The sequence below is a fragment of the Ochotona curzoniae genome, unplaced genomic scaffold (assembly GCF_017591425.1).
Source record: "Ochotona curzoniae isolate NIBS_2020 unplaced genomic scaffold, NIBS_Ocur_1.0 contig_1893, whole genome shotgun sequence".
In the NCBI taxonomy this organism is placed as follows: Eukaryota; Metazoa; Chordata; class Mammalia; order Lagomorpha; family Ochotonidae; genus Ochotona; species Ochotona curzoniae.
Window position 1 is genome coordinate 56,199 of NW_024465245.1, and position 6,176 is coordinate 62,374.

A 6,176-nucleotide genomic window follows, 5' to 3' on the forward strand; every position below is an offset into this window, starting at 1 on the left:
GTAGTGTTGGGCTGATTAGCGTGCAGACCGGGCAGGAAGGAGCTGCAGGCAGTATTGTACTGCCCCAGGTGTGGCCAGCAGAGGCAGGTCATCACTCAACGCTGAGCCCAGCTTCCTTTGGTGGACCAAGTGTTCCTTTCTCTCTAAAGAAATGGGGAAAATAAATGCGTGAGTCAATGAGGCAGTCAAAACATTAAATTTAAACAGTTTTTACAAAGATTCCCCAAAAACACAGAAAGAAAGCAAAAAGAAGGAGGAAGAAAGAAAAAGAAAGTAAAAATTAAAAGGAAAAAAAAGCTTCCCAATGAAACTGTTGGTCAAATGTAGACAATGGGATGCTGGACTGTGTGACGTTGTACCATCAATGTTGAATTACACTTAAAGAAGAGTACCAGCAATGTTGAATTACACTTAAAGAAGAGACTGTTGAAATTATTATACCAGTGTATTAAATGGGGGAAAATCTGTTGGGATTGAGAGTTTGGAGGGAAATCCCAGTCTATACTAAATTGGAACACATAACTCAAAAATTCAAAAAAAAAAAAAAAGTGGAGGAGACAAAGAAAGGAGGCAGAAGAAGAGATAGGGGGAGGAAGTTTTAGCAAGACTCCCCAAGAACACAGAAAAAAAGCAAGAAAGTCAGTTAAAACTGAACATCTAAATAATAGGAAAAAAAAGGTGGAGAGATGGAAAGCAGGAGGCGGAGGGGGGGGAAGTGAATTTTTAGGAAGACTGAGAGGACACAGAAAGCAAACATGTCAACAATGACACCAAGTGGCAACAGCGTGTACAAATGCCATGGGGCAGCTGGTCCACCACTGCAGATGACCACAAGAATGGACCAGCTAAGTGCCACTGAGCAGCTAGTTGACCACCTTACTGGGAAGAGAGAGAGGGAAAGAATCGTTGGGACCTTCAACCCACAAGTGTGCCCACCTGGGTAAAGGGACGCATGCAGTGCCAGCACCCCTGCCTCCTCTGAGAGCTCTCCTCCGTCATCCCAGAGGGAGAAGGGCCAGCTGGTGACCCTCCAACCCGGTGGAGAGGACTGTGGGTGTGTGAGAAGCCCAAACTCCCACCAGGGGAAAATGCCTCCTCACCCCTCACCCCCACCCCTGCCACCGGAGGCCACACACAGGCACACCACCGTCAACACCCCTCTGCCCCCACACAGGTATGCAAGGGGCAAACACAAGGGCTTGTGGCCCTGGAGTTTTGCCTGGAGGTGCACGGCTAGCGAGGTGCAAAAAACGAACCAACCAAGGCTCAACCGCCATGCACAGCCAGCAGCATCACAAGCCAGACCATGGGACGCAGGCCCAACAGGCACCTAGACAAACCCTTGTGTCCAGAGCTGATTCAATGGATCTCATGGAGGGAGTTACTCTGCCATTTACAAAATCCTGGCCCAGAAGCAGATCACCCATGGATGGTTTAGCAGCAGGTTCCCCACAAACTTGCCTTCTGTGATGGGCTAGAGGGCTCCCTTTCCAGCCACGCCCTGTTTCCCAGAAGGAAGGGCTCTCCAAACTGGACCGGTCCCAAGGCATGGCAGCCTGACAATACTGCAGCACCTAAGGAGCCTCCGTTGGCCTCAGATAGCCGTCCCCCCCTCCTCTGGATGTGCACCTGCTGGGTGTCGGGATCAGTGCACAGTGCGGAAAGCCTTTCATCCTGGGTCTCAGGCAGAGGAGGGAGTGGCAAGCCACACCGGGAAAACAGGGCAAGAGATTCCACTCCCAATAACCCACCAAGTGTGTGGCACAAACGACCTCCCCAAGGGCAGAGGGGGAAGGAAGCAAGGAGGGGGCAGAGACTAGGAATACATGGCAGGAACAGTGAGGCAGGCACCAGACTGTGGCCGGAGGGCATGCGCTGCTACCAGCCTCAAGGCTTGCTTCCCAACCAACCCCAAGAGTACCCCCTCCTTCCTCCTCAGCATGCCTGGTGAGCCCACCTCTCCTGGCACTGATGCCTCTTTTCTCCTAGGTATACCCAACAACGCCTCTCCTGGACAAACTGTAGCACTGTGGAGCCAGGAAAGACAGGAGAGTGGAGCCCACCTCTGGTCTGCACTTAAGGGGAAAGCCCCTCAAGAGGGGTCCTGCGAGCACACATCCCAGCAGTGTGACCCGGGGGCAGGAAGGACAGAGACCAACCCCCACTCTGAGGGCAACTGATCCTCAAGCCATGCCCAGACAGGCAGCCAGGCATAGCCCCATGAGGAACCCAGGGCTGCAAGTGCATTCAAAGTCAAGTGATTCTCTGCTGAGTTTCTGCATGTTGTTGCAAGGCATGGCACCTGTCTCAACACAGAGACCAGAAGGGGTGCCCCAGGCTGGCCAACAGACTTGGAAAGACACAAGACAATGGCATGGTCCATGGGGTTGGACACTCAGATGGACCCCACAGGCACTGGGAGGCTTCCATCCCCACAACCCCACCCAACCACAACCACCCTTCTAAGCACTGTACAGGGGCGTGATGCCTCAGCTTTTTCCCCCATGGGTTGGTCCGAGTCACCACTACGAGACCAACACCAGGAGAGGGGAGGATGAATGGATGGATGAATGGGGTAGAGGGAGGCAGGCAAGGTGGAGGGAGGAAGGATAGCATAGGTCAAGGGAGCAGAGCCAGAAGGGGCAGGATGGCCTGGGCCAGTCTGACCCTCCAGTCTTGACCCCCTATGGGCCAACAACTCCAACCCCAATGTGAATGAGCATAAAACTCAGGGGGTCTTTAGACCTCCTCACACTGGGACGCACTAGGTACCTGGAGCGAGAAAGCCAGAGAGGACAGGATGCGTGGCCAAGGACAGAATAGGGAGGAGTGTGGCTGCCACAGCCCTGCACAGCAAGGGTGGAGTGGCAAGGCAAGGCAGGGCAGGTATTGAGATGGGGCTGGCCACACAGGGGGGCTGAGACTGCCAGAACCTCTACGGCTCAGGCACCATGCCCCTGGACCACCATAGGGCCTAGGGGTTCAAGACAGACACACCAGAGTCAAGAGAGGCACAGCACACAGCCCAGAGACCACCACCCCCAACACATCAGCAAGCCAGGCCCACCAGTCACAGCCCTGTACAGCACGGCACCACAAGCATGGCCCATTGCTGCCCACTCCCCTTGATGCAAGACACACACAGCCCCCCCGCCTTCCTATCCTCGGTAAGGTAAAAATGAGACACTGGATGGGCAGGGAGGAGAGAGAAAAGCACACGTGGCTGAGATCGGGGAAGGGAAAAGGGGAGCAAGGAACGCACAAAGACTGGCCGGCCAGCCGCTGAGCTGGTCCCCCTAACCCTAACCACAAGGCATGGTGGGGAAATCTCCCCCAGAAACACAGCACCACTGAAGAAACACCATGAAGCGGAGGATCCACGCCACTCCGAGGTGGGGACAGAGCAACCGCCATCACTGACGCAGCACAGTGTACCACCCTGATGTCCCCAGCATGATCCCCAGGCCCACTGGAACCGAAAGACAGCTCACCTAGAGAGACAGCTCCTTTCTCCCGGCACCAAACCCACAGGACAATCCTCCCCATCTGGGCCGGCCCACAACAGGAAAGCACATCGTGTGGAGGAAAAGGGGGCGACAAAAGGGGGCGACATGATCCCCAGGCCTACAACACCCCCACACACAACGGGCACAGAGCGATGCCAAGCTGTCTATACAACCTCATGATAGAAACAGGCCAGAGGTTAAGGAAAAGCCCAACCTTGGGCACCACACGGTGTCTGGAAAGACCACTGTCACTGCTACACGGAAGGAGGAGGGAAAGAGGGAGAGCAGCAGATACCAACCGCCCTTGCCAGCCCCACGGCCTCGCCAACCTCAACCCTCACGCACACCACTTAAAAAAAATCAACCCACGGCACCACCACCGCTGCCTGACAGGGCAAGGCGTGTGACTCAGAAGGGGCCAGAGTGTCCTCCCAACAGATGCAACAAGACCCAGGTAGAACAATGAGATGGCAGAGACCTGGGACCAGGAGGTGGAGAGGCATGGGAAAAGAGGGCCTCCTCAACACAGACTGCCAACCTGAATGGCGGTCAGGTGTCACACCAGTCCCCACACCAGGCAGGATCTCACTGCCAGCACCCTCAGAGCATAAGGGCAGTCCTGTATGGGGGAGGGGGAGACACCAGACACAACCACACAGCTGGGACATTGCAATTCATCCACCCCTCTCATGCACACACCTCTCCAACGAAGGGGAAAACTCCAGCTCCACACAGCACAGGCCATCTGTCACAGCCAACCGAACCCAAACCCTGACAAATGCTCCCAACACGAGGCCACAGCTTGAGGTGAGGGGGTACCTGTGGGGATGACAGCATTGGGCCACATGGGAGAGGCACCAGAGCATGAAGCAGAACCACAAGAGAATGCATCTCGAGCCAATGAAAGCAGGGTCCACCCAGAAAAAGGATATGGGATGCCACCATCACACACACGAGGGTGGTCCCATAACACCTGGGATACCGGAACTCACCTCCAGCACACCACACACTCCCTGACATGCACCTGAGGCTCCTCCACTGGGACACCACCAAGGCCCACAAACTAGTAATCTCCTGACCTCCATTCACCAACATCCATTTCCCCACTCCAGAGGCCACAACCTCGTGAGAACACTCCCAAGACCAATACAGCCAAGTGGAGACCCAACAGGCCCAAACCTGAGGTGCTACCACCACCCTTCATCACCAGTGATGCCTGGCCAATGGCCATAGCAGCCCAGGGCATGAAGCAGGCAGAGAACCACCCTGCACCAGGGCCACAGGAGCAGCATGGAACAAGCCCTACACACTCCAGATCCCCAGGCAGCACACAGAAGGCATCACACCAGAGACACATTCACATGGGCTCATGCAAGTGACCACAGGGCCCCTCTCCATCAGATCTGTAGACACCAGGACACTCAGTCCAGTGGGACCCTCCCCAACACAGAGGGGGAGGCACAGGCTGTGGCAAGGAAGAGGCACAAGAGACAGCATCCAGCCCCCAGCAGCAAGGGGCCAGAAGAGTCCAGACATAACCCCATGCAGCCCACCAGAGGGGCGGGCAGAGGGCACAAGCAAACATTACCACCTAATGCACAACCCAAGCCATCCACGTTGTCAGCAGTGTGGCAACCGACACACACAGGAGGAAGGAGAAACAGCAGAAGGTGGGCGATATGGCACATCCCTCGGATCACTAGACCTCCCCCACCGACCTCACCATGCACTTCTCAGCAGCCGACAGGGGAACACCCAGCCTAGGGGTCAAGTCTGAAGATGGGTGGAGTGGTCTGCAGCAGAGGTAAGGAAGCCACCCTGCCCCCACGGACACACAGGGACACAAAGCCAGGCAAAGCACAGGCATCAGCAGCCTCCCTTCCCCAAAAGGCGAGGTGCTACACCCATACCTCCTCCTCCTTACCACCTCGACTTTACAGAGACTCCACTGAGCAGGCAGCACACACCAGCAGGCTGCGGTGGCACACCAGGGAAAGGACACTGGGGGAGCAAAAGAGCAACACCACCATTGGGTTTCAGGCACCCAAAAGACAAAGAGGATTGCTGCAGGAGAACCACACAGAGTCCAACAGACCCAGACTCTGGCAGACAAGTGCCCCACACCACCACGGGTGGGGCTGGCCCACGCACCTCCAATGCAGCACAAGGCAGAGAAAGCAGAGATCATGATGGATTCCACACCCCTGGCCTTTCCCACCACACCGAGGCAGGGGAAAAAGGAACCCACAAGACAGAACATGCAGCTCAGTCTCACAGTTCTGAGGGCGTACTGTCGGCCACCGCTACGGAATGGACAGCCTGCAGCAGAGGGCAAATGTGAGTATAGGATCCAGTGCCAGGCCTCACCCCTGCTACTCTTGGGACAAACCATAATCCAGAGATGGCAGCACAATCTCAGGGCTAAACTGGGACATTCAGCAAAGCTGCTGCACGAACCCAGGCAGGCAGGCAGGTCACCGAATGGGCAAGGGAGACAGTGCAGCACCAGGCCGCCAGCAGCCCATTATGCTTCCCCCTGTTCCCCAGATGCACATCCAGGGGTCCAGCTCTTCTAGTAATAGTCTCCAGGAGACTATATGTCAGCATCTTCCTGCAGGTTCAGAATGGCAACTGCAGGTGAAGAAATGTCCTTCCAGGGGACAATGGGAA

General features: G+C 55.8%; 1 long non-coding RNA gene across 1 annotated transcript; it reads right to left on the bottom strand.

The window, feature by feature from the left end:
* On the bottom strand, positions 1–5,736 carry LOC121149151. Its single transcript, XR_005882622.1, has 3 exons — positions 5,725–5,736; positions 5,434–5,438; positions 1–141 (listed from the first exon to the last, which is right to left on the bottom strand). It is a non-coding gene; the product is annotated as an uncharacterized LOC121149151 (long non-coding RNA).
* Between the last annotated feature and the right edge of the window lie 440 nt (positions 5,737–6,176).